A 27,205-nucleotide genomic window follows, 5' to 3' on the forward strand; every position below is an offset into this window, starting at 1 on the left:
TTACCAACCAGGATATGGTAATGGGGTGATTATGTTACGCAGCCAGTAGTGTTCATAGATTTAACATTTTAAAAGACCAGTATCCTCTAGCATATATACCTTTGCCCCCTCCACGAACATCTGAAAACAGGTTTATTACAATTGTAACAGAATATTACAGTGGTTTCTTGCAGATTGCATTAGTAAGCATATTTAAATTTATTTTTGAAAGAGAAGCATCTTCTTTTAACATGCTGGCTATTGAAAAGCAATAACTTCTGAGATACTGATATCAGGATATTATCAAATCTGAGTTTGTTATAATGCTTTATCACGAAAGTGATATTTTGCATTTTTATAACATCCTCAAAAGTTTACATCTTTTTTATTTTGTCTACTAAACTTATATATAACTTTCCCCTTATCACCAAGTGGATAGTCAGGCTAACTGGGTATGAGTCTCGGCTCCTCCATTTGGTACCTGTGTGGCACTGGGTTAGTTACTTAACCTCTTTAAACCCAGCTTCTGCTTCTGTAAGATCTCTTAGAGAGGATATTAAGACTGAGATTATAAGGGTGATGTGATAATTAAATAACAAAGCTTATGAAATGCTCAGTGTATTTCCCCTGGAATGAGACTACAAAAAATAATTGCCAACATTTACTGAGCATTTGTTGCTATATCTTCTTATGATTCATATTTGCACACTTAAAGAATTGCTAATAGAAAATAAGAGAAGAATGGAATTCTGACAAGTTTGAAAAAATAATTTTGTGAACACCAGTGACCAGCAGTCTTCATGACTCTTGGGAGATTTTGGGTAAATATCGATAGAATAAATGAATGGAGCCAGAGAATTTTCAGGGAGGTGGAATTGCTGTGAAGAGCACAGAAGAATTAAATGCAGTCACCTGGTGATGGGAGAAATTTGATGCATAAGGGAAATGAATTTGTTTGGTGGATAATCTAGGTCAGATAATCACAGCAGTTTTACATATGCTAACATATTTATTGTGATTGAATACTGATTTTAGTTCAGAGTATCCCCTGGACTAAAAGTGGTTTTATAATTATTATATGATAAAAATCAAACACAGTCTGTAGTACGGATTAAGAAAGGTATTTATGTAGTGGGTCTTGAAAAGTTAAACAGCTTAGGCAATATTCTGGCAATACTTTTATAGCAAGGCTGGCTCTCTTTTCCTTAATCATTTAGTGAAGCTGAATATAATGATATTCAAATGTAAATCAATTGCATTTTTTATTTGTATTTCACTTTCTGACTCCTGCATCCAGAAGCAAGTGGTAGTATTTTAAATATTTTTGGCTGGTGAAATTTTCACAAGTACTGTTTTTTATCAGTAACAACAAAGTTTAAACTTTACACATAGGAATAACCTCAGCAATTGACTTTGATTATTCACTAATTAACAGAGGGTTTTCAAAGGTCTATCAGATAATATTTTGTATATAGTATTCTGTGTTCTCTGTCCAGGCAGACAGAATTATAGTCAGTCCCAGCAACAAAACTGCATTAAAACTCCAACTACTTATCAGTGAAGATTTCTTGAGATTTCAGAATATTGGTGGTGGGTTATATGTTGGTGTGGCTATTCTGAGGTTTATTTTTTTTATTTTTATTTTTTTTCTTTGCATTATAGGATAACTTGCTTAATTGGCACCTCTTTCCATTTGAATGGTGGAAAGCGTTCATTGTGTTCACAGAGCGTTTCTGGGCCTTGTGGCTCCTGGGGAGGGATAACTCTTTAGAATGGCTGCCCCCTGGGAGGGGGAAAGCATAAGCAGAGATTCTGAGTGACAGAGTGTTACTAAATCAACACATCAATCTCAGGAATAATTGTTGGATTGTCAGTGAAGAGCGATTATGCCGTTTAAGGAAAGCCTTTGGGAGCATACTTATTCCCCCACCACCAGTTGGCTCTTCGGGGTATGAAAGTACTGTATTCTTTCACAGGTGGAGTTTTATTTGTTTATTTATTAATTTGTGTGTGTGGTGGGGGAATGAGGTACTCTAGGAGCAAGAAAGCAACAATCCACAAAGGATTTCTTACAGTTTTGTTTTATGATACCCATCCTTGCTGGTTCCCTCAGAGGCTAAGTAAACGCTGAGGCTCTGTCTAGCTTTTGCCACATCAAATGGTCACATTTTCATAGACATTATTTTTGCATATAGCTAAAATGTATAGCAAAATACCAGCTTAAAGGATTCCTGTGCTTGCTGCTGAATTTCATGTTGTTTGGAGACGTGTAAGGTACTATTTAAAAGACAACAAATATGTTTTTGGAGCCCCACTGTGCACGCAGCACTGTGGAAGGGCTTATGTAGGATTTAAAAGCTTAAGATAAACACAAACCATGTAACCATCAGGTTGGATTCTGTTTACTAAAATGAAAGGAGAACTGAGTCTAAGAGTTTGTGACTGGTTTTAAGAGGAAGAAAGCACTGTGCACATTGTCATGCAAATTTGAACTTGAACTTGGTCCTGGAAATGGATTTCTGTTGATAAGTCATCTTTTCTTTCAGGGAACTTTGGACTGTCTACATGACAGGATAAACCATGTGAAAACAAAAATACAGGGACTATAATCAGGATGTTATCCTCAGGTCTCTTATTTTCTGAAACTGGAATAAGCAGATGATACAGAAAATGTATTCAGCTTTGATGTGTTCGAAGTCATATAGACATGTATTTCTATTCCAGTGTATTTTGTTTTCCATTCAAAAATATTTAAGGGTAATTTTTTACAAGTTTTAAGATCTGTAAAGCAGTTAGAACTTTGTAGAAGGAGAAGACTTCCTCCTACAAGGCCTGTTTTGCATTTGTAATCTTGGAGTTGGGTGCTTCAGTGCTCTCTTCACAAATTGATATGTAATGTGTGAAATGCTTAATAATGTCATCAAAGAGATGTATATGTTTATTTATGTTTTACAGATAGGAGACTTAACCACAGGGAATTTAAATGACTTGAATATTGTAGTTAGCACTCTGTGTTTAGAAATAAACAATTCAAATTTTTATCTAAGTCTGTTTTAAAAATTTGCTTTTACAACCCTTTGTGAGTAAGGTCATTTTTTCCTCCCTTTGGGTTTTTTTGGCCAACCTTGCATCACAATTTTGGCCAGCCCTTTCATAACTGTATTCCAAAAGGAAATTGGGTGAAAATGTGTAGATAGTTCAGTTAAACTCATGTCCTTTACTTTCCCCAACTCTGTTAGTTGGAAAAACTTCTTAAAATCTAAGTTTAATAATTATCTTTGTATATGAAGATCTACAAATTGTTACAAAGAAGTTTCTCAGCGAAATTGAAAATTGGCTTCCTTTTCTTGTTTGGTCCATGACACCAATGAGTTAAGAATTTAATATCCATTTCCACTTTTTCATTAATTACCATAAAACTGCCGTGAATATTTTACTATTCGTTCTAAGTTAAATAATCTTTCAAAATCTCTCCTCCAAAGTAAATCACTTATAAATGAATCCATCTACCTCTTTGCCCTTCACTTAACCTCTTCTATCTCAGATGCTTGGTATTCTTTTGGGGAAGGGAAATCAAATTTATATTAGTCTCTCAGTCCTCTTTTTAATATATTTAATCTTCTTATTAGCCTTTGTGACAGCATCTTAACTTAGTGGTGACACCTTCATTGAACCTGGTATGGCACTTTTCGCTCTCTCTAGGAAGGGCCGTTTCTGGCATTGACCTCATCGTTATTACACCCAGGGAGCATGGAATATTAATGTTTTCTCAGTTCAGTAGGTTTGCTTGGTATTCCATTATTTTCAGCACATACAACTGGGTGATATGTGTCTCCGGTTTATTGGGGGAGGGGAGGACTCTCAAGAAATAGGAGATGCTCTGTATGGGCCAGCCCTTGGGAGTCTGCTGCAGACGTGGCACTACTCTGAGCCTCATATTTATCCACTTGCCAAGATACTTTACCTTTCTCTTCGCTATTTGTATGCACCCAAATATAAACAGTACAGCCAAAAAGTTCCTGTAGGAAAGGAGGCTTCTCCTAATAACCTCACTCTATTTATTGCCTAACATGATGCCGTGGACCTTTTCAGGCATGGACCTTTCAGGGGGTCCATAAAACAACTTCTTGCCTGTTCCTGGTATGTATTGTGGGGCACCTTAGAGATTTTCTTTTTCTTCTCTGTCTTCCATTGTCTCCATCTTCTTATAGGGCTTTGTTACCCCAGGCTGGATTTGATAACAGCTAACTTGCTCCCAATTCCCAGTCCCTCCTTGATGTTATTCCCAATCTTTCCAGAGCACGGTCTCATATGATAGTTCCCGGCCTCTGGAAGTACAGGGTCTCCCAACTGACCATCTTATAAATTCCAGACCCTTCCGCCTGCTTCACATCTATCTGAATATATGTTAAAAGGAGGTGTATCATACCGAGGAAATTGTCTAAAATTCAAGATAAGTTTCCTGATAGGCCGTATTTAATTCATTCAACAGACTTATGGAGAATATGAATTGGGCTATTGCCTATGTAGGAGAGTATATATAGACAAGTAAGATTTGGCATTCCCTTAAGAAGCTTGGAGTCTAGTAGGGAAGAAAGACATGTAAACAAAAAATTACAATATAAGCCTGTGTGTGTGTGTGTGTGTGTGTGTGTGTGTGTGTGTGTTGGTTTTCCCCAGAGAAGGAAGTGGGCACATATTCCTCTACAGGGGTTAGAAGTCACTAGGGAAGAGATGATTAAATTGGGTCTTGAAGGACAACTAAATGTTTGTTAGGTGTGGTAAACAAAAGATTTCAAAGGATATTTGAGGTAAAGGAATTAGCATGTTTAGCGTCAGAGTCTTGAAACTAAGGGAGAGATTTGATGGAATTGAAATTACAGGATTGGAGAAGGAGAGGGAGGGAAATGACAAGGACAGCCTTGGTTTCTAATTTAAGACAGGAGAGAGCTTGAGGACAAAGCACTCCTCAAATGGAAGAGAGTCTAGGAGAATGATGAGTTTGGAGTCTGTTGGTAAAATGCATTTCACTATGGAGCACCAATCTGTGTTAGGATCCAGCAAGATCAGAATCTGTTACAGAGATCGTAAAGCTGAAGTTCAGATAGCAGATCCGCATGAAGAAGGGATCCTGAAGAAACCGTAGCCAGCACTAGAGACCGAGAAACAGGAAAAGATGAAGCTGTGGTCAGGGCCTAGGTCAATCATTGGTCTATGGCAGAGTGAGACCTGTTTCCTAGGGAAAGGGTCACCATGCATTTGCTATGTTAAAGAAGAAGAACGTGGAATGTCAGATCCTGAGAAATAGGACAAGTTGCTCTGGAGAGTGCTGATTGAAGGGCCACATCATGTGTGGGTAAGCTTTTTGACTAAGACCCGAAGGCCAGGTTGTTTTCAGTCTTGTGGTGTTTAACTTACTTTTGTATTAGCCTTGAACTTCTGGAGCTTATGTTCATTTACTTTTAGTAAAATTTGGGGTTTTTTTCCCAGAGAAAAATAGGACATAAATTAGACTTAAATGGTTTTTTTGGAGATAAAATAGCTCTTAAAAATTTTGCATTTTGATGAGATGAGTTTAAATGAACGAAATGCAATCAAATGAACAGCCCTTAAAATACAGTATGTGTGAAAAATCAAATCATGACTACTTAGAGCAAAACGTTTAAGGCTTTATTATATTGAAACTATTTGAAAAAATATTCCGAATGATGAACTAGTAGAATATGTGATCAGGTTTTATAATTTAAAACTGACTCTCCCTTTTTCATGGATGTATTACTTTCTTTTCTATATACAATTACCCTAAATATATTGTTCTCAAAACAAAGTCATCATTTTAAAAACAGTGTTGTTATTCCAATTATAAAAAATATTTATACTTTGTTTAAATATGTATAAAAATTTTAAAAATTCAAAAAAGATAATAAAGATCACATTTATGTCCACATATAAGAGATAGCTACTAAACTTTTGTTCTAGAACTGTCTAGATCATTTTAGGTATGCATGTGTATGTGCGTGCATGGGCGTGTGTGCGTGCACACACACACACACCTTTTTTGTAATTCATATATTTTTTTAATGGCGTCAGACCTTTTTTTTTTTTTAAGATTGGCACCTAAGCTAACAACTGTTGCCAATCTTCTTTTTATTTTCTGCTTTTTCCTCTCAGATCCCCCCAGTACGTAGTTGCATACTTTTAGTTGTGGGTCCTTCTAGTTGTGGCATGTGAGACACCCCCTAAGCATGGCCTGGTGAGCAGTTCTGTGTCCCTGCCCAGAATCCAAACTGGTGAAACCCTGGGCCACCAAAGCGGAGCATATGAACTTAACCACTCGGCCACGGGGCTGGCCCCTGTAATTCATATTTCTACCAAAAAAGAGGCTTATATATTATGTCTGTATACTATTTTGTACATTTTTTCACTTTATAACAAATTAACATTTGGATTTTGGATTACTATTTTTAATGGCTAAATAATATTTTATTTATTTGTCTTAGTATTTCCTCAGATAAATCCGTCTGAGTTAAATTGCTGGTTTAAAGAACATATTTAAAACGTTGACATGCATTTATTACCAAACGGCCTTCTGAATGGGTTTTTATGTTCCTGCCAGCAGTATGCAGGAGTGCTTATGTTTGCAGACTCTCATCAACACTGATGTTAGTTTCCTTTAGTCTTTGCCAATTTTATAAGCCAAAATGATATCTTATTCTTTTCCGTGTGATTTAATTGAATTTTCCCCTATATTATTGGTCATCTTTATTTTTCTTGAGTTATCTGTTTATACCTTTGCTTATGTTTTATTTGTGTTTTTACCTCTTTCATGTTAGTTTAGCAAAGCTTTTTATAGATTAGAGATACAACTCTGTCTGCCTTTGGGTTATGATTATTTTTCCACTTGGTAATTTATCTTTTCATTTGCATTCGTGTGTTTTGGCATACTGAAATTTTAAAGATTTGGGTAGTAAATCTGTCATCATTTTTTCCTTTATGTTTTTTCTTTAGGGTCATGCTTAAAAATGAAAGGCATTTATTTTTGCCGCTTTTCTTGCACTTGGACGACAGAAACAGCCCACAAACTGATGGTTAAATCTTTTGTTACTGAGATACCCCATGGGCTGTCAAATCCTCTGTCTCAGTTCTCTTCTTATTCAGAATCTACAATAAGTAGTCATTTTTTAAAGAGAAGAAATGACTATCTAGGACAGTCTGTGAGTTTCCACCTTCAATCTGGATGTTTAACATTGGGTTATTTTCTTTCTCTGTCTGTAGTTTGACTCTTATTCACATTAGTGGCGTCCCTAGTACAGTGTTGATTTTGTCTTCCTAATATCCAATCTTCTTGTTTATTTTTCAGTGTTTCTAGATAGCATGCTATTTCACATTTGACTTATTAATAATTATGTGTAACTCTCTGAGCATATCTGGGATGATCTCTCCTTCCTATTGTATTTTAAAAGTGAGTCAACAGAGGGGACTGCATGTGCAAAGATGCATAGATGAGAAAGAACATTGTATGTGGGGAAACTGGAAATTAGGATGTGGTTTCTGCAGAGGGCACAAAAGATGTAGACTGAGGACTGAGGCTGAAGGAGGAAGTAAGGTTCAAGCCATTTATGGTCTCGTAAACCTAATAGGGAGGTTGAACCTCATTAGAAAAGCAATGGGACGAAGAAAGTTTTTTCCCAAGGGAAGAGACACAAATCAAGATTTATCTTTTGTGGCTACGGTGTGCAAAACTGAATGGAGCTTAATGGAGAGTACTATGGTCTAGAGGGCACAGATTATATAGAGATTATATATATGTGTGTACATACACACACGGGTCGGGGGAGATAGGAATGGAATTGATAGAGAAGGAGATATGACTATGAAAATGTAGAAACAGTAGTATCACTTGAATTAGTTCTAAAAGCAGGTTGTGTCATTAGTGCTGTGGAGTGGATTCCAACTCCAAGCAACCCTGTATCCAGCAGAGCAACCCCTGCACGGTCTTTCTGCACCATCCTCTCACCTTCCAGTGCTGTATCAGACACTGCTGCTATTCATAGGGTTTTCATGGTCAATTTATTTGGAAGTGGATGGCCAGGTCCTTTTTCCTAGTCTGTCTTAGTCTGGAAGCTCTGCTGAAACCTGTCCACCATGGGTGACCCTGCTGGTATTTGAAATCCTGGCAGCATAGTTTTCATCATTGCAGCAACACGCAGCCACCACAGTGTGACAACTGACAGACAAGTGATATGGTTCCCTAATAGGGAAAGGAGCCCAGGCTGCTTTAGTAAGAGTGCCAAATCTTAACCGCTAGTCCACCGGGGCACGTATAACTCATTTAATTCAAATCACTGAAATAAAGAAGAGTAAACAGACAATGAGCAGGAGAACAGACTTAGTAGGAGTCAGCTGGGACTAGCTGGAGGGTTGTCACCCTGAAAAGGTTTAAAAGGTGGAAGAATTGGAATATGGTACTATCCTCAAGGAAGGAGATAGTATATATGCGTGGGAATGCTGGAAGTCTGCAGACAGTCTGGAAGATCTCCAAGTTGGCTCCTGGCCCTGAGATTGTTAGGGGGAGAAACACAAGCAGCCTTGCTAGACCGAGAGAAGCAGTATCCTCATTGGAGAGCCTGGATAAAAAGGGTGTGTTCACTAAGAATAATGGTGTCGAGGCTGAACTTTAAGGTAAGCCTGTATTTCGTTTTGCAGAATTGCTCATTTGAATGAGTGATTCAGATTCCCATGGCTCAGGACTCTGTTTTGGAATCTGCCTAAATATATGAAACATTACAGAGATGGAAAATGAAGCGCCCAGAAGGCAAAAGAAATATTTGTAAATAAAATTAATAGAGATGATTTTGAGAAAGGTAGGCAATTAAAAGACATTTTTTTTAGATATTCTGTAATACTTATGTCTGACAAGTAAGATTTTAATGAAGCATTTCTATTTCTTTTTATTGAATATGCATGGGTTTATTAATGAAGGGGTTTTGACACACAGACAACAAGTGCAAAGAAGTACTTAGGGCAAGGGGAAGCTATTAGGTCACACACAGTTTTGTGATGTCAGTTGCACAGTTACATATTTCCACTGGGACATATGGTAGGGTTTCTATAAATATTTTTAAAATAAATGGATGGATAATATATGTCTATATAATGAGTATCATAAACCGTGATTTCTTGATTGATCTTACTGAAAGACCTAGTAAGATTCCTTTAATGCTTTTCTTTCTAAAGAATTGATAACCCTTTTCTTTCTCAGGTAGGACGTTTGTAGTTAAATAAGGACACTTTGAAAGGAATATTAGTGCCCCCAATACTATAAAAACTGATATTTTGCCCCGTGAGGGTGTTTCAGTCACTCTACCTAGTGACAAAATTAAGGATGTCTGTCTACATATGGCACCTCAGGGCCTTAATTCGGATGCTTTGACAATTGTGCCACTCCATTATCTTCATTCTACAGATGACATAACTGAAGTAAGAGGAGGTTAAGTGGCTCCTGCTGCATCACAAAGCAAATTAATGTCAGAGCTCAGTTTCAAATCTTCTTGTGTAAGTCTTGGATATGTTTGTAGCCATAGATTCTTTTTCGTGAGTATTAAGTGTTTATTCTGCAGTAGTATATAAACATGTCCAATAAAACCTGAGTTCTTTAATTTTATGCAAGAGATCATAGCAAGGAATAATTCAAGATACGGATCTTTCTGGAAAATTTAACTTTTTCAGCATGGCACACTGAAGGCCTCGGTTATGTTCTGACCTTCTGCACCACCCACGTGGACATTCAAAGCCACACACGCGACAGATGAGATAATTCATAAAGGACACAATAGAGGACAATATCCAGAGTACAGGTGCCGAGATTAAGGCTGGACAGAAGGAAGGCTAGCTTTCCTACTAAAGCAGAAGGGAGGTGGACTGCACTGGTGCTGAGGGAAGTGGATTGGGAGGGGCAGGGAAGGGGGTCCTTTCTGACCCATGACCTGTGTGCTCCCGGTGGAGTAGGAAACAAGATCTCTTTTGGGGCCTGACTTCGTGAGATTGGCTGTTGATGGATTAAAATGACTATAATGTTACCACATTACTAACTCAGCCTGTGAGATGATCTGTTCTGCAGATATATTGTGTTTCTAGAGGGCTACACACCTACAATTTGGTGACCAAAGAGACCACATAGAGCCTGAGCTGAATGATGCTGGGCGTGGCTGCTCATGTTCTTCGTCTAATTGTACTTTGTTCTGTTTGCTCTTTACCTAGAACCTGCAGCCACAGACCAAATACCACCTAAAGTATCTGCAGGAAAGCTACAGTGCCTCTATATAATCCCCACGCTTATATTCTTTACAAATGCAACGGAAGGTGCATCATCTATAATCTGAAGCAGAGCTATGTATGTTTCCATTCAATCAATATCTGGTGCCTACTAAAACCAGGCTCTGGAAATAGAGGTTCCTGCTTTTAAAGAGTGTAAAGACAGATGGGAAATGGTGCAAACAATGAACAGATCAAAAAAATAAATAAGAATTTTAGATAACAATGTGTCATGAAGACAACAGGGCAATATGATAAGTAAAAGATGCTCAGTGTGGTGTGAATCTAGATTGTTGTATCAGGGAAGGCCTCCCAGAGGAAGTAACTCTAAAGCTGAGCTCTGATTGGCAAGGAGCAGGAAGCCATGGTGTTTCAGGGAGGTGGGAGGAGTAAGACTGGAGGCCTCAAGGCAGGCTGTCGTGAAAAGAAAGAGCCAGTGTAGCTGGACTTAGTGAGGAAGAGGCCAACAGGACATGAGGTCAGGGAGTGCCATCAGCACCCAGAATGTGCCATGACCCTGAGTTCTTGGGGAAGAGTGGGTATTCAGTCTAAGGGCAATGGGATGCAGCTGAAAGATTTTAAGCAGAGTTATGGTCTAATCTGAATTAAAATTTAAAGGATCCCTCCAGTTACTGTGTGAAGAATTAATTATGAATGGTAGGAAGCTGTTTCAGTAGGCCAGGGGAGATGATGTCTTTGACCAAGTGGGAATTGCAGAGAGGGACAAAATGGATGAATTCAGGACATACTAATGAGGTAAATAGGCTGCCTGTTGATTGACTAGATATGAGAGGCAAAGTGAGAGTCAAGGATGACTCCTAGGATTGTTGGCTTTTTGTTTTAGAATAGCTTTTCTCAATAAGTAAAATAAAATGAATCCATCATATAGTAGTCATTGAATGTTTATCAGTCATCTTTAGGCATCTTTATTATGAACATTTCATAGATGATGACACTTGGCCTGTGGGCCACCTTCCCAAGGTCAGTCAGATGAGGAGTATGAAGCTGGCAGAGGAACCAGGTCACCCTGAGTTGGTTCAGAACCTACCTCTCGTCCACTCAGTCATGATGGCCCTATAAATATGGCCTTGGATGTCAAGAGAAACCCTATCTCTTCCTCTGCCCTTTAGCCCCAGAGATGGGTAGCATCTTACAGGTGGCTTGGCAGGCTGGTGTCCCTCTGAGAATGGAACAGGGGCTAATGCACTGTCCTCAGGTGGACTGGACTGTCCTCTGACCTATTCTATATGCAGGGCCTTCCTCAGGGTCCCACAGTGACTCGATTGGAGGAATGCCTGGGATGACCAGAAGACTCTCAGAGCAAGACCCTGAATACTTGCTTTATCTTCTGGGCTTTTTGACATCACAGAGGGGAGAGCTATTCAGACTGGTCACTCCCTCACTCTGATTGGGTAAAGAGCTGAAAAATGGTCAAGATACACTAGTTGCTTAATCTTCACTTTGCATCTGGAATATCTAGATTTTTTTCCTCTGGTTTTTGTTTTTTGTAATTTAAGCAATTCTGTACTTCTAGGTCATCTATATTTTTATTATAGTTGTTCTTACAGGAACTTTTGAATTTAATGCTCTGAAATGATATTATAGGGCGATAAGTCTCACTTTTGTGGTTAAATATTTTATTGATAATGCTCAGTAATTAATTATTTGCTCTCCTGGTTCTCTTCGTATTTCTCTTGCTATTTATCCTGCGTGCCTTTTCTGGACTCTTCTTTCCTATTTGACATACGTATCTTAGGTGGTTTCAGCTCTGCTCTTATTCTAACACACAAATATGCTGATGCTGAGTCTTAGCTTGCTGCCAAGCTTCTCCGTGATGCCAGCTCATAATGCCTGCCTGCTGGATACTTCCACCTAGATGTCCCACAGACACTTCAAATTTGTCTAAAATCATCATCTTTTCCCCTGAATCAGTTACTGCTTTCTCACTTGGCGAGGCCACATGTACCCAGGCCTCCACACTGAGTTTTCCATGTCTTAGCTTTCTCAGCTAGTCTCTGCATTCAACCAGTCACAAATTTTACCTACTGAAAGTTTCTCAAAGCACTTTTTTTCTCTTTTTTTCCCCTACCACTGGCCCTGGTCAGATTCTGTATCACCTTTTAACTAGATTCTTTTTAACTAGTTAGCTAATTGCTTTCTGCCTTCAGTCCTCCTCTTAAATACCTACTCCACCGATATAAAAATTTACCTATAAAATGAAAAATATGACTGTGGCATTCCCATGCTTAAAACTGTTTAATAGCCACCATCGCCCAAAGAATAAAGCCCAAGCTTCTTAATATGTAAGCCCCTCCACAGTCTGGCCATCCTTCCACCCAGCTTTGTCTTGACCTCTCTGTGAAGTTGAGACTGAAGCATTATCAACATCAACCTGAGTGTGTTACACACACCCTGCTCTGTTTCTCGCCCTTAAGCCCTGCTCAGGGATCTCCTCTCCCACCCATCCTCTTTGCTGCTTCTTTTGTCCCATCTGGTTAAATACCATCAATTAAGGCTCACTTCGGCATTACCTCTTATAAAGTCTTTCCTGGTACCTGGAAATGCTCTCTGTTTTATCCTCATTATTATTCCATGTTAGCGCCTTAATGCCCAATGGGATGTCTCCTGCTGCATGGACTTTAATGTTTCATAATTGTCTGTTTGTCTGTTTGCTTCTCCCTCTGAGCTTTAATTGAGGGCATTTTATTCATCTTAGTGAAGTTTCTGAAAAAAAGTAGGCACTCCATAAATAGACATTGATTAAATTGAATGAATAAATGTTGGCACTTAAATATTTATGCCACTTTTTGGTAATGCATTAATAGAATCATTGAATGACTGCTCTTTAGAAATAATCATGAATATATTGTTAGACTGTGATTTTTAACCCAAGATTATAATGTATGTATTATTTCTAGTTATGAAGCTAGTGTAGTCAAGTAAACTTTTTAAAGGGTTTTTACTGCACTCAGGCACAAAGAATAATCTTTGGGTCCTTCCCTTAACTCAGTGAAGTGCTGTCTTTGAAACCTAATTGTCACCTCTTCATTAATGAGTATAGTAGGGGAAAGGAATTCACCGTTGATGTAGTTGACAAGTATGTCTATCCCTTCCAGTCATCACATTAATAGAGAATGAAATACATATAAATAGAAGTTTAATAGTAATGGTCTCAAATGTTAATTGAATTTACTTCTTATGATCTCCTAGTTGTCATTGGTTAGACAACTCATTTTATGTGTAAGAGAGCTAAGACTAGAGAAGTTAGTCATGGTCACAAACTGGGTCACAATAATTTGACCGACTTAGATCATTAGAGACGTTTACATTCCAAAACCTTTCTTTCTCATATATGGGAAAGTATTAGTCTCCTATTAAATTTCAATCTCTGTTAACAAAGTGTCTGACAACCAACTGTCACTAGGATGTGTGTTCCTTCTCAGTAAGGAATGTTTGTAAGGAATAAGGGGCTGAGATGCAGGTGGAAATGCTTTAAAAAATAACTGCGAATGTATGGAAGAAAGCACAAAAATGCACAGTCTATATTTTTGAGGTTTACAGTGGCCGTTAACTTTTTATATTGCCCCAATAACTAAAAGACCTCAGGAGATAGGGCTTTGGCTTTTACCAGTGGTTCCAGCTGTAAGAGAAACACCTGAGCTGGGATGAGTCAGGACCATTCATAACTACGGCACATCTTCCTGGATGTTAGTTACACTCAGATGGGATGGGGGAAGGGGGAAGATGGTGTGTGTGTCCATGCGTTTTTTAAGGTTTTAATCAAACAAAAATATTTCCCCACAAATCAGCTTAATGGCCTGTCACAGTTTGTATCATATGTTTTATTTACAAATATAATGTTAGTATTTTTCATTCCCCCTATAGTGCGTTTCCTGGTAACAAAAACATTTTGGAGTTCAAAATGTTCATATAACTTACCAATTGCCTTTTAAAGTAGAAAAGTTTCAAATTATATGTTTTTCAGCGGAGAATTTCATCAGTATTTGAGAATAAGAAAATTAAAGCATTTGCTTAAAAATCAATAAAGATATGTAAAATAATATGAGGTATCCAGAATAGTTTGAAATTTTTAAGGCTGTGTCATAAATGACATCTTCTCTGAGAGTCCACCTAATAAACTGGTTAATAACGATGAAGGCATAATACTCACAATAGAGGTAAGTGACTTTTTAAGTGTGGCAGTCACAGCCTTTATGACTAATTTTAAAGGCCTTCAGAATTCTCCCAAACCAGGATCTTACTGAAGATTTTCACATTGGGCAAAAGGAATTGTTCAGTTTTCTGTTGTCCTGACTTCTCTCCGGGCAATGTCAAGGGTTTCTTGAGTATGGGCAGTAATACACTCATTATACTCATAGTGTGAAGACAGTACCTTTCTGTACAATATTGCTTGGATATCAAAAAAATGTATAGGGGACCGGCCCGGTGGCACAGCGGTTAAGTGCACACGTTCCACTTCGGCGGCCCAGGGTTCGCCAGTTCGGATCCCGGGTGTGGACATGGCACCACTTGGCAAGCCATGCTGTGGCAGGCATCCCACATATAAAGTAGAGGAAGATGGGCACGGACGTTAGCTCAGGGCCAGTCTCCCTCAGCAAAAAGAGGAGGATTGGCAGCAGGTGTTAGCTCATGGCTAATCTTCCTCAAAAAAAAAAAAAATATGCATTCTTGTTTAAATTTAGTCTCTTCTTATCTGCTTTGTTCCCTCAAATCAGGCAGGTATTCGCCTTTCTTTGTCGTATACCCCAGGATCTAGTGTCACAGAGTGACTCATGCACTAGGGTGCTTTGCCCTAGCAGGGCTGACTCTAGTCCTCAGTTTACCTCGTAACTGCAATTCTGCATAATGATCACGTCTATTCTACTCTTTTTTTTTCAGCTACATGTTCAACGTGATACACAAGAGGAAAACAAGAAGGCCTCTGCTAAACTTAACAACACACACACACACAAAATTTGAGTGGTTATTGCTTCATTTCCTCTACTTGCCCCCAGTCGCCTCTGATCTAAGCTGCTTCCAACCTGAGTTTCTGAGACATTTCACAAAGGACTCATAGTCGTAAATAAATAATCTAGTATGCAATAAGCCTGAGATTTTTTTCCAGGTTATTACATGTATTACTTACCTATTGCTGTGTAGCAAATTACCACAAACTTATTGGCTTAACACAATACTCATGTTGTTATAGTTGTGAACTGTATCCATGCACTCAAATTTAACAACTGCCCTTTTTGTAACTGAGAAAGATTTAGTATAAAATCCCAGAATTCTTATTAGACTATTAATCTTTTTGACTTACCCTAAAAAATGCTTCCATGTTTTGTTTGTTTACTTTGAGTTTTGAATTCAGCTGTAGAAAATTGGCTGTAACTGTGGAACTGTAATGGAATAATGTTTAAAAATAAAACTGCGAAAATTTTTGTTTTCTTGTGTTTTCACCTAATTGTGTGACACTAACACCTTTCATAGGAAGATGGCGTATCTTGAGTATATCTGGAAAAACAAAACTGAGCTATCTCAGCAATCGTGGTTTTCTTCAGTGTAGTTGATACCTATTACTGGTAAAAAGCTAGTAGCAAGAAAGCTTATAATTGGATAATGCCTAATAGTTTTTCTTTACTCAGTTAATTAGTGTAAATTTCTCTCTGGTTTTCATTAGGAAGGATTTCATGAATATAATTACTGGGAAAGCTGGGATATTTTTTAATTTTTAAATTTGGCATCCCAGTAAAGTCTTGCTTTAAAGAATACTTTAGTGATTGGATTAGAAATGAATTAATTTTATTTGATGTATTTCAAAATGATAAATCAGAATTGATTTAAAACATCTATTTTATATTACTCTAAGGGCCATTTTAAATTCCTTTTTACCTAAATATCTGTAGCCATTATTGACTTTTGCAAATCATTTCCCACGTCTTTGCAATGGGGGCACCACATACTGAGCTAGACACCAGCCTGTGGGCCTTTCCTACTTGGTTCTTTGTTGCTTATGGCTGAAAAGCCTGTTAAAAACATAGTCCCTTCCATATAAAAGGAGGCTAATAAATGATTTTTGAGATGGATCTATAAAAGGTGTAGCTGAGAATTCGTCCTTTCTACAAAGTCCCCCAGATAATTATATTTCATCATTTCTCTTGAAGATTTATCCATTCTGCTTTTGGAATTCTTTTCCCATGATCTGCAAATCCATTGTTAAATTCCCAGTCTCATTTTAGAACATTTCTACCATGGCTTCCATTTCTCATGAGGCCTTCCCGAGGTGAGGCTGCTTTAATCTCACACATGCCTGCCTCAGGTTTGGGTAGGGAGGTCATGTTGGGCTTTCTCGGTTGTACCAACCAGACTAGCACTCCCATCCCTCTTGTAAAAACTCCTGAGCTTCATGCCATTTCTCTCTACGAGGCTCTCCTTCATACTACTGTTATCTATTAACCTTCTTGTACCTCACTAAACCCATATCCCCCACTCATTGAAGATTTATCACCTCTCCCATTCTCTGCTCCAACTTCTGTCAGTTTTCTTGGGAGTTCTTCATTTACACTAATAATCCACTCAGTATCCTCAGTCTTAGTTCCTTGATCTACTCATCTCCAATGAGCTTTTCTTTGCTCTACCTAAACATCCGCTCTCAGGGGATCAGAGTCAGACTAGATTTTGTCATCAGCAGAAACTTTTCTGCCTCCAAAATTACCAACTCAAACATTCTCGTCTCTGACAACAGCTCTTATTAACTTTCACAAAAGTTCCGTTAACTTTCTCACTCCATTAACTTTCACAAAAACAGTTATTTCAACCTCCCTGAGACTCATTCATCGACTTATCACTTTCTCGCTCTTCCCCAGCCTTTTGTGTCTTTACTTGTGTCTTTATCCTCCCCAAGTTCTATAGTGCATCATTTGTTCACTTTCCTTCAGCTGCTCTTTCCCACTCTCTTTTTATTACACTTTCTAAGCAGATTCATACCTTCAAATGACCTTGGTAATCTATCCTTTCTGTTTTTGTTCTCATGAAGCTTTAAGGTTATTTTTTGCCTGGGCGGGGGTTGTTTTTTTTGTAGTAAACAACATTTGGGTAAACAGAGGACACTATAAGGTCACAATCAGCAGATGGCTCTCCATCTTACCAGGATGTTACCAGGATTTGCAAAGTAAGCATGAGTTCTCAACTTTCTGTAGGTACCATTTTATACCTTGTCGTTGGTTCTCAGGCCTGACACTCCTCTACCTCCTTCTTTTTGCCTAATGACTTCTCCTTATACTTCACTGAGATTTAAGAAGACGACACAGAGCACGTCCTCCTTCTTCCTGCCTGTTTGTTGGGAAACATCTCTCTCCCTCTCCCAGATGCCAGGACCTCTACACCTGCTTTGGGCCTTCATCTCTTGGCCTTATCAAAGACTTCGCTCCTTTAGTTGGTCACCTTTCCCTGAATCATTAGCCTTTCTCTGTTTTCCCCTATACACAATCATGTATGGTAGCATCCGCCTTTTAAAAATCTTACCTGACCCACACTCATTTCTCTACTTCTTGCTCCATTTCTTTCTTCACCTCTACTCTTTACTTCCCTGAAACTCTTTCAAGGTCATCAAAACCTTTGGATGTTGCCAAACCCAGTTAGCTACTTCTCTCTTTTTTTCTTACTTACCGCTTACCAGCATTTAGCACTGTTGCTCACCCCTACTTGCTGAAACATTCCTTTCTTTCTTCTGAGAACCTCATTTTCCTCCTAGAACCTCGTTTTCCTCCTGGTTCTTTCTGCTTAGCTGCCTTTTCTGGCTTGAATCTAACCAACTTCTAAATATTGAAGTTCCTCATAGCTTTGCACTGAGTTCTCTTTCTTTTCTCTTTATATTACATCCCCATGGCCTTAAAAACCATCTATATGCTAATAACTCCCAAATGTGTATGTTGAGCTTGGATCTCTCCTCAGTGTTTCTTTCTCATTTATCCAAATTACTTACCTGACAACTCCATGTGGGTGGTTCTCAAACATCTCAAGCTTAATACATTCAAAGATAAACTCTTGCTTTTTCCCATGGAAACCTATTTCTCCACAAATCCAGTCTGTCTCTGTAAATGACACCTCACTCTACCTGACTGCTGAAATAAAAAACCTGATTGATTTTTTTCTTCTGCCCCCTCCCACATGCAATCCATCCATAAGATGGTTGATTTAGCATCCAAGTACATCTTCTATTGCTTGTGTTACTGCAGTAACCCACTTATGGTACCTTGCTTTCTCTCTTGCCACTCACTAATAGAGCGGTCAGAGTCATCTTGTTAAAACGTAAGTTGGATCCCTTCACTTCCCTGCTAAAATCCCTTTATTACCCCTACATTGCACTTAGTGATTTAAATCATTACTCTTGACCTACATAGCCATGGGTGACCCAGCCTCTGTCTTTGTTCTTCACCCCTGCCTGTGGTCACTGCAGTCTAGTCATCTGGTTTTTGGTTTGTGGAACAAACCAGACTTGGGTAGTTTGTCCTCTTTCCTTTGGAATGTTCTTTTCTTCTCTCTTTCCATGGCTGGGTTCTTTTTATTCAAGTTTCCATCCACAGCTCATCTCTGATTTACTTCCCTAATAACTCTTTCTCTCTAGGATACCCAGTTATTCTTGACCATAGCATCATTTCTACTTCCTTCATAGCACTCTATATTTTATAATGATTGATGAGCGTACTTGCTTATGTATTATCTGTGTCTTCACTAGACCTAAGTTCTATCACCACATGCCTGCTGCTGAACACTTATCAAGCATTTAATTTGTAATTGTTGAATGAATAACTTAATCTGTCAATCTCCACAACAAATGAAATATTCAAGGATTGTGGGAAATAACAAGAAAAGATGGTCTGTTTCTTCAAGTAGCTCGCAAATATGTGTAACAATGACTAGCCAAGAGCTTTCACATGAATTTGTTCTGCCCTCAACAAAAATAGAATCATCTTCTGGGTAGTTCCTACACAAATGTCTTCATTTCATAAAAATTGAGTCATACACTTTAAGTTGTGTACTTTTCTGTAATATGGTTGTACCTTTTAATTAAAATTTATATACAAAAGAAAAAAAAGGGAAAGGGGGAAAATGGCAAAAATTACTTGCCCAATTTTCTACAGTGAAGCCTTATTTTTTATAATCAGGAGGACTACTACTGATTTTTTAAGAAAAAAAGAAATTGTCTCTGAAAAACTGTATGTTTAGGGGAAAAAAAAAAAGCATTGTTTGTTCTCATTCTTCTTTTGTTCATAATACTGTTTTTGAGCTCTTATTTTACAAGTTTCTAATGCTTTAATAAACTTCCCTAAATTCGATTTAGCTTGTTATAGACTGCAAATTGGATAGAGTTTTCAGACATTGGTCTGACCAATGATGTTTACACCTGGGAGAATTAGTACATAGTTTTGCAATTTGTATTCCCACATGCATATTCTCTATCAAATTTTCTACTTGGACTGTTTCACCTGGCAGACCTGAATCTTAAGAAAATCTCACCTGCATGTGTGTCCCACAGACTACTCTGAAGAGGGGAACATTTCCTAATGCTTATTATAAGCATCAAATCACTAGATCATTAAAGGAGATGGTAAGAAGAGTCTTGAAATTACATACATAGAAGAATCTGTCATCACGCTTGGGCCCATATGATATCCTCTTAGTATAAGTCCTAGAGATTTGCCAAGTATGAGTGACGTATGAGCAGAGACCAGTCAACCCAAGGCCTCCCTACTGATAATCTTCTACCTGCTGTTCAAGGTCTCAAGTCAACTCCATCATGACATGCCATTCCATTTGGTTACTAGACGTGGCACTCTCGCAATGTGATATGCAGGAAAGTGTTTCTGGTCTCCAGAAAACTTCTGAAACACATATCTTAGGCATCTTTGTAAAAAACTTGAATATGGTCTTATGTTATTGCATATCTACCAGAAACTTGAAGCCTTCTGTTTAAGACCTAATATATACCTAGGTATTAATAAAATGGACTTTAGAAGTAGCTCTACTGGAATGGACTGTAGCAGGTAAAGTTTTTATCATGTAGAGGGAGAGCCACCCATCTGGGCCTGGGAATTTACATCTTCCTAGCATAGTGTTTAACCACTGACGGGGGGGGGGATGTTTTCTCTAGCTCCTCCTACCTCCCATCCCCTGTCGTCTATGCCCCCCCCCCCCACGCCCCAATCAGGACAACTCCAAGGGGTGTCTCCAGAGTTCCCTTTGGGAATGAGCCAAAGTTCTTCTCCACAAGAGTTTACCTGATGACACACCCTTGTTGGGCTTACTTCCCTTCCCTGTCCCATTCCCTGACTCCCTATTCGTTTCTTCCTTAGGGAACCCTTCCTAATAAATCACTTTCACGTAGAGTCTGCTTCTAGGAAATCCAACCTAAGACAGGCTTCTTTCTACCTGGAGACTGAACTTATTGTGATGATCGTTTATAATCCTTTGACTTTTAACTACATAGTATATATTGTTTTAGTTCTTATTTTATCCTTTATAATACCATGATCATTTGAACAACCTTAACCCCACATTAATCTTTCTTTATTTTCTATTTGTAAAGATGTTGTTGGGAACCATTAGCTGAAATTTTACCACCTCTGTGAAACCTCAGACAAATGGTGAGACAAATTTAGTCTCATCATCCTCTGTGCTCTTTGTCTTTTTGTTTTATATTAATCCCTATTAAAGAAATTGTCACATTATATTACTGTTAGTTCTACCTTCTCAGATAGTCTGTTATTTCCTCAATGGCAGAACTCAGGTTTTATTTCATGTTTGCAAATGTATAGAAACTGGTGGTTAGTATTAAAAGTTAAGTGAATAAATATATAATTATATGAGCACATCAGTTCATCTAGAGATAACATGTTGAGGGTACTATTGTGTAAATTTTATAATATCTGAGAAATAACCAATAGCAGGGCTATCAATCATTTTTCTATTTCTCAAAACAGATTTGATGAAAACCTCCTGTGGGTATGGTTTGATGGGAAATCTCTTTATCTCAAAGGACAAAAATTCGCCTACCTCTTGTCAAGGATTATCATTTACCTTTCCTAGTCAGCAGGAAGATGAGGGAAGTGAGAGGACTCGGAAATGCACCTGAGAGCTATTTACCAAATGCCAATTTTAAAATGTCAGATCATTTAACTTGAAATGATTGCCATACGAAATAACCCATGAAACAGCTCTTGGTCTTTCTGAAATTTTGAATCATTATTAGCGTGGTTCATAAGGAAATTTGCACCTGAGCTCATTAATGCTGAAGCTCAAATAGCTTTCAAATTAAAGTATCTTTTAGCTTACATAGGGACAGCCATGCTTCCAAAAGAAATTCATAATTATAAAAATCTGTCTCCACGGATTGTATCAGAATCATCGAACTAGTATTTGCAGAAGAAATGAAGCATTATTTGAATGTCACTGGTTTCTAGAGGTAGAAATGGGATTATATGTTTAACTTGGGGAATTCATGTTCCTGGGTCCAGGTTTAAGACTGATCTTTGTGTTTGACATTGATGTATAATTTCCTCTTGGGGAATATAGGCAGAGACCTAAAACATGCATTTGTATTTTTTTGAATGTTAAAAAACCCATCAGTCAGAGAGTTAGTAGGGCTGCCTTCCAGTCATAGGAGGGAGGGTGATGATGTTTCAATCCATGTCACCTTCATGTCGTTGGAGACAAGCCTAATGAGGAATGGTGGGAGAGCCTGGGTGTGGGGTTCAAGACTAGTTTTGGGTTGGTTAGCATGGTTTTGCATTAACTGTGACTTTGGGGATGCCACTTAATTTTTCTGGGCTTCATTTATCCCTTCTATTAAGTGGGAAAAAAATAACTCCTGCATACTTCAATCAGAGGATTTTTGTAAATATCCAATTTGGTCATAGTTGTGAAAGTCCTTTGAAATAAATAGTGTAAAGAACTATAGGGATCTAAAATATTATTTTCATCTTTGATAAAATTTGGCTGTAATATGAGAAAAGTCTTAGTAAAGTCTGCAATGCCCTCATTAAATGCTGCCAGCATAACTAATTTCTTATACAACATATAGGTTATAAACATGGGTTTATCATAGCTTTGTTGTAATTTATTTTTCTTTTGGTTTGTGCTTGTTCTTTGAGGAAGATGGAAAAAAAATTCTGTAATGATGTGTATGAGAAACATAATAGGCAAGACTCATTAAGCCAAAAAGTTTCTGATTGAACTCTAGCATCTGGGAAATTCAGCATCTGCTATCAGTTGAATGTTTTGATTGGCATATGTTTGGCATTTGTCATATTGAGACACTCAAAGCACTGAGCTGTAATGGAATAGCAAGCCCCTCGGTAGAAACAAATGGAAACTGTTTTATCATTAACCCAATGAAATAAACTCTGATAAAAACTATGAATAATGCAAACAGAGGCAAGTGAGAAAAAAGTCAGGATCAAGGGGAAAGTGATATTTTCCTAATGAGTCTCTTGGTTGGTGGTTTTTTTTGTTTTTGTTTTTATCTGACACTTACATTCACTGTATTTCAGTGAGGCACATATTTTGCTTCTGTTCAATGAAAGGGGACATCAATTTAATATAGGAAATAGTGTATTTTAAATGGCTGTATTTCTTTGGCCTAATTATGGGATCAAATATGCATATACTTTTGCATGGTAATTGGTATCATCTTAGATTTAACTTTTAAATTTTTTTTAAAAATTTAGATAACTGAGAATAACTGTTGTTACTTGTGTGCTATGGAAGATACTTCTGATGAATGGACGATATAGGAACCCAGATTCTATTTAAACTTCCCACCTTTAATAAGGACCCTGAACTAACTTATCTACGTTCATCCTAAATTTTTCAATCTTCCAGCATGGTATTCATTTGCCATTGTTTGCCCGCATCTATTGTTCTCCCAATTGCCAATTCTGAGGAGAAAATTTCAGACTCTTTTTCTCTATTTTTTCCTCTGGTAGGTTATACTTATCAAACATGTTTTAAAAGTTGAAGAGAAAAAAAGTGATAAAATCTGTGATTAATCCAAAGTTAATTATTTTAGTGTCATCTGACATTAATTACATTCCCTATACATTAGAGTAATAGATGTAATCCCATAAGTTTTAAAAAAAATTATCTGTATTAGAATGACGTACATGTAATTATAACCTGAAATGTTTTCCTCACATATAAGAAAAAAGTTAATATGATTCCTACATTAAGCACATTTAAAATCCAAGTAACGGATGGGAAAATGGGCAAAAACCCTGGCCACGCTGGTAAGAGACTTATTTGAGCCCCTTAAATCCCTGTCTCTCTCTTTGGTTTACCTTTTTAGGGAAATGAAGCAAATTCTTATTCTGGCAGTCCACATAAATTGAAACCAATATTTTTTCTAGACAACTTGAGCCTGGCATTGGAACACTAGGACAATCTAGATTTTAAACTGAATTTGAGGTAGCACAGGAGAGAACATTTTTTGGATACATTGAAAGTTAGAAGACAACAAAGAAAAATATAAGATCACTACTTATCGGACTAGGAAAACAAATGTCACTGAGATGGATGAAGTTTTAATACCTACAACTTTGCTTCCGTCGTCACTACAAGTGTGTATGATTTCAAACAAAGCTCTTCTATTCCACCATACTATAGAATTAGGATAACTTTTATTGTCAGTTAAATCACAAAACATCCACCTTCTCCCCACTGCCCCTTTCAAATATTGTAGAATGGCTCTTAAATTTTGTGTTATTAGCACACTTAGGTTCCTAAATGACATGGTTTTGCATCAGTTTTGTTTGTGTAGGAGTGCTGTAGTCGATTATACTCAGTGCAATGACATTAACTGGCATCTCTGTTTGTCCTTTGGTTTGTGTTCTCTTACGAGTGTCTATACTTACATGGCTATACATTAGTTATGTACTGCCTATTTCATGTGCACCTATGTATTTAGGAATATAACAGATTTCTTTCCTTGGACAATTGCTTAACATTTTTGTTCATGATTCACATGAAGACCTAGAAGTCACACCACATTTATAGATGGTACAGATCTAGAAAGGAGAGCTAATACAAGAGAAACAGCATCCAAAACCAAATGATGGCGATAAGCTGGAACAATAGTTGAAACTGAAATTGGACTTATTGGGGGTGAAATTAAAGGTTTGATTTCTAGCTTAAAAACGTGATGTTGTCCAATTACAGGCTCCGGGATGAGTGCCTGGACAAAAGTTAAGGTAACAGAAATTCTATGACTCGAGGTTAACCATATGCTCAGTGCGGCCAGAGGCATGAAGTGCGGTTGTAATGATAGTCTTGGACTAGGTTAGTTGAAGGATGACAGGGTCCAAAAAATTGAAAGTATTACATAATTCTCTCTTCTTCTACTTAATAATGAGCACTTTTTTGCTGAGCTGATTGGAGAGGGGAGAAGCTTAGAAGAAAAGAGTTTAGAAGAACTTCGAAGAACAGAGGCTACTTGGGTTTGGGATTGGGCTGGTGGATGGGGGTTCCTCAGGAGATCAGCCGCAGGCAGGGACAGGGCCTTGGAGGGAAAAATGGAGAGAAGAAAAGATCCGAGAAAAAACTAGGCAGAGAATGTTTTCTGCTGGTGAGACTACACTGGGCAAAGGTGTTAAGGTGGCCCAAGAAGCATGAATTATAAAAGTATGCTTTCCTGACCATCCCATTGTACTCACCTTGTTGTATCAATCTGAACTTTTGTTCCTGGTGTTGAGCTTTGCATTTTAAAGGACACAGAAAAAGCTAGAGCTTTTCCAGTAGAGGAAAATTGGGATGCAGTGCTGTTTGAAAATTGTAATGGGAAGGGCTTCTGACTGAAGTGGAAATGTTTAATTTGGAGAAGGAAAGACCAGGGGACATGGCTGACTATCTTCTGTTATTTGTGGCACTGTCACCTGGAAAGAGGTGTCAGTTGATTCAGTGTTGCCAGAGGAGCAGTCCTTGTGGAAGGTGGTCCTTGGGTCAGTAAGAAGAAGGATGCTCCGAGTGACTAGAGCTGTCCATGCCTGCATAAGGGCACCTGAGCAGCACAAGAGATGTCCCAGCAGGTGAATGAAGGTGCTGAGGCTCAGGAATGTTAAGTGGTGATGAGTGGTCAAATAAGGGTTTGATCCTGGATCTGTTTAACTCCAAAGCTCTTGTTCCTTACCCATCATGTTGTCTCTGAGAATGAACCAACATCGCAATATTAAACTCTCATGTTGAAATGTCACATGTTAAACATTTACATCAAACGTATTTTTAAAATAGATTTAGGAAGCAGTGTATTTTAATGGTTAAGACATAGGCATTGAATTAATCAGACACAGGTTAAAATTTCAATTCTGCCTGTTATTAGCTGTGTCACCCTTGGGCAAGTTACTTAACTTCTCTGGGCTCCAGTTCACCTGTACAGTATTTACCTCACAGGCTGTTTTGAGGATTAAGTAAGATCACGTACAGAGGAAACACCCAATATCAGTGGTTTCTGTTAGTGTAGTATATCGTAGATACCGGAACAGTAAAGGAACAGGGATGGAATACTAAGTAATATCCGTAAAAGAAGGTCCTGAACTGAAAGTATTTAGCATCATTGGATTAATTCTTGCATTTTTTATCGGGGTTTCCTTAGCTTCCTGCAACATGAGGATTTGGGGACCTGCTATATGATATAACAGGGGCAGTGAGCTAATGTTTGACATGGCCCTCATTTTTTTTTTTTTTTTTAAGATTTTATTTTTTCCTTTTTCTCCCCAAAGCCCCCCAGTACATATAGTTGTGTATTCTTCGTTGTGGGTTCCTCTAGCTGTGGCATGTGGGACGCCGCCTCAGCGTGGTCTGACGAGCAGTGCCATGTCCGCGCCCAGGATTCGAACCGACGAAACACTGGGCCGCCTGCAGCAGAGTGCGCGAACTTAACCACTCGGCCACGGGGCCAGCCCCTTGACATGGCCCTCATTTTAACAAACTCCCCAAACTCACCAGCCTTCTATGTTAGCAGGCTCCAAGGGCACAGGAATCATTAGTTAGATCAATCACGAGGACAGTCGTAGGATTGTCAGTACTCATGCAATTCATCAGTTTGCCCGTTACTAGCCAGCCACTGAATGTCTGCATATCTCAGCAGCTATAGGGACTTAACGCTCTTGCTGAGCGGAAACTGGACAGTTCAGTTTCTAACACTTCTGTTTAAGGTTATTCCTTCTTCCCTCCTCTGTCCTGGTTGTTTAGCATCAGCGGCTGCACGGATGATGGCTGCTTTTTGTAGTGGCTAGGTGGCTAATAATATACAAATAGGGATTGGATACCAAACTGTTAGGGATTCAGGAGCACTGTGTTTTCAAAGTAGTCTTTGGGCCAACCTCAGCTTGACTGCCTGGGGCCCAAAAACATGCAAATTCCTGGGCCTCAAACTCACTGAATTAGAATTCATTCCTTCTGATGGGGAAGCCTGGGGATTTTTATCCTCCAACTTTGAGTGCCCCCATGGCTTTCCCATCTCATGCAGACTGGGGTCCAAGCCTGAACCCTTGCAGAAGGCCTTCCTATGGCTCCCTCCCTGGCTCATTGCAGCCCAGCCCCACCAGCCCTTGGCTGCTCCTCAGACAGGGCAAGTGCTCCTTCGGGTCTCAGTGCCCTTGAACTTGCTCTTCTCCAAGTTACTGCATGGCTGTCACCCTCACCTCTTAGGTCTTCCTTGAATTTTTGCCTTCCCATTGAGGCCATCCCTGGCCACCCTATATACAACTAATGTGCTTCCCTCCCCGCCTATCACATTCTCCACTCGTGAGGTTTATTTAGCGTGTGTCTGTCTCCCCACAAAAGGGCAAATCTTTCTGCTGTTTTGTTCATTTTTGGACTGCCAGAGCCAAGACCGACGTCTGGCACCTAGTAGGTACTA

At 38.5% G+C, this 27,205-nt stretch overlaps 1 protein-coding gene and 1 long non-coding RNA gene across 9 annotated transcripts in view; both read left to right on the forward strand.

Moving 5' to 3' along the window:
* Nucleotides 1-27,205, forward strand: part of PRKN (parkin RBR E3 ubiquitin protein ligase) — a 1,214,117-nt gene that overhangs the window by 135,605 nt on the left and 1,051,307 nt on the right. The window lies entirely within an intron of this gene.
* On the forward strand, nucleotides 8,062-15,740 carry LOC139080812 (uncharacterized). Its single transcript, XR_011535614.1, has 2 exons — nucleotides 8,062-8,661; nucleotides 15,193-15,740. It is a non-coding gene; the product is annotated as an uncharacterized lncRNA (long non-coding RNA).

Source organism: Equus przewalskii, chromosome 32, assembly GCF_037783145.1.
Source record: "Equus przewalskii isolate Varuska chromosome 32, EquPr2, whole genome shotgun sequence".
In the NCBI taxonomy this organism is placed as follows: Eukaryota; Metazoa; Chordata; class Mammalia; order Perissodactyla; family Equidae; genus Equus; species Equus przewalskii.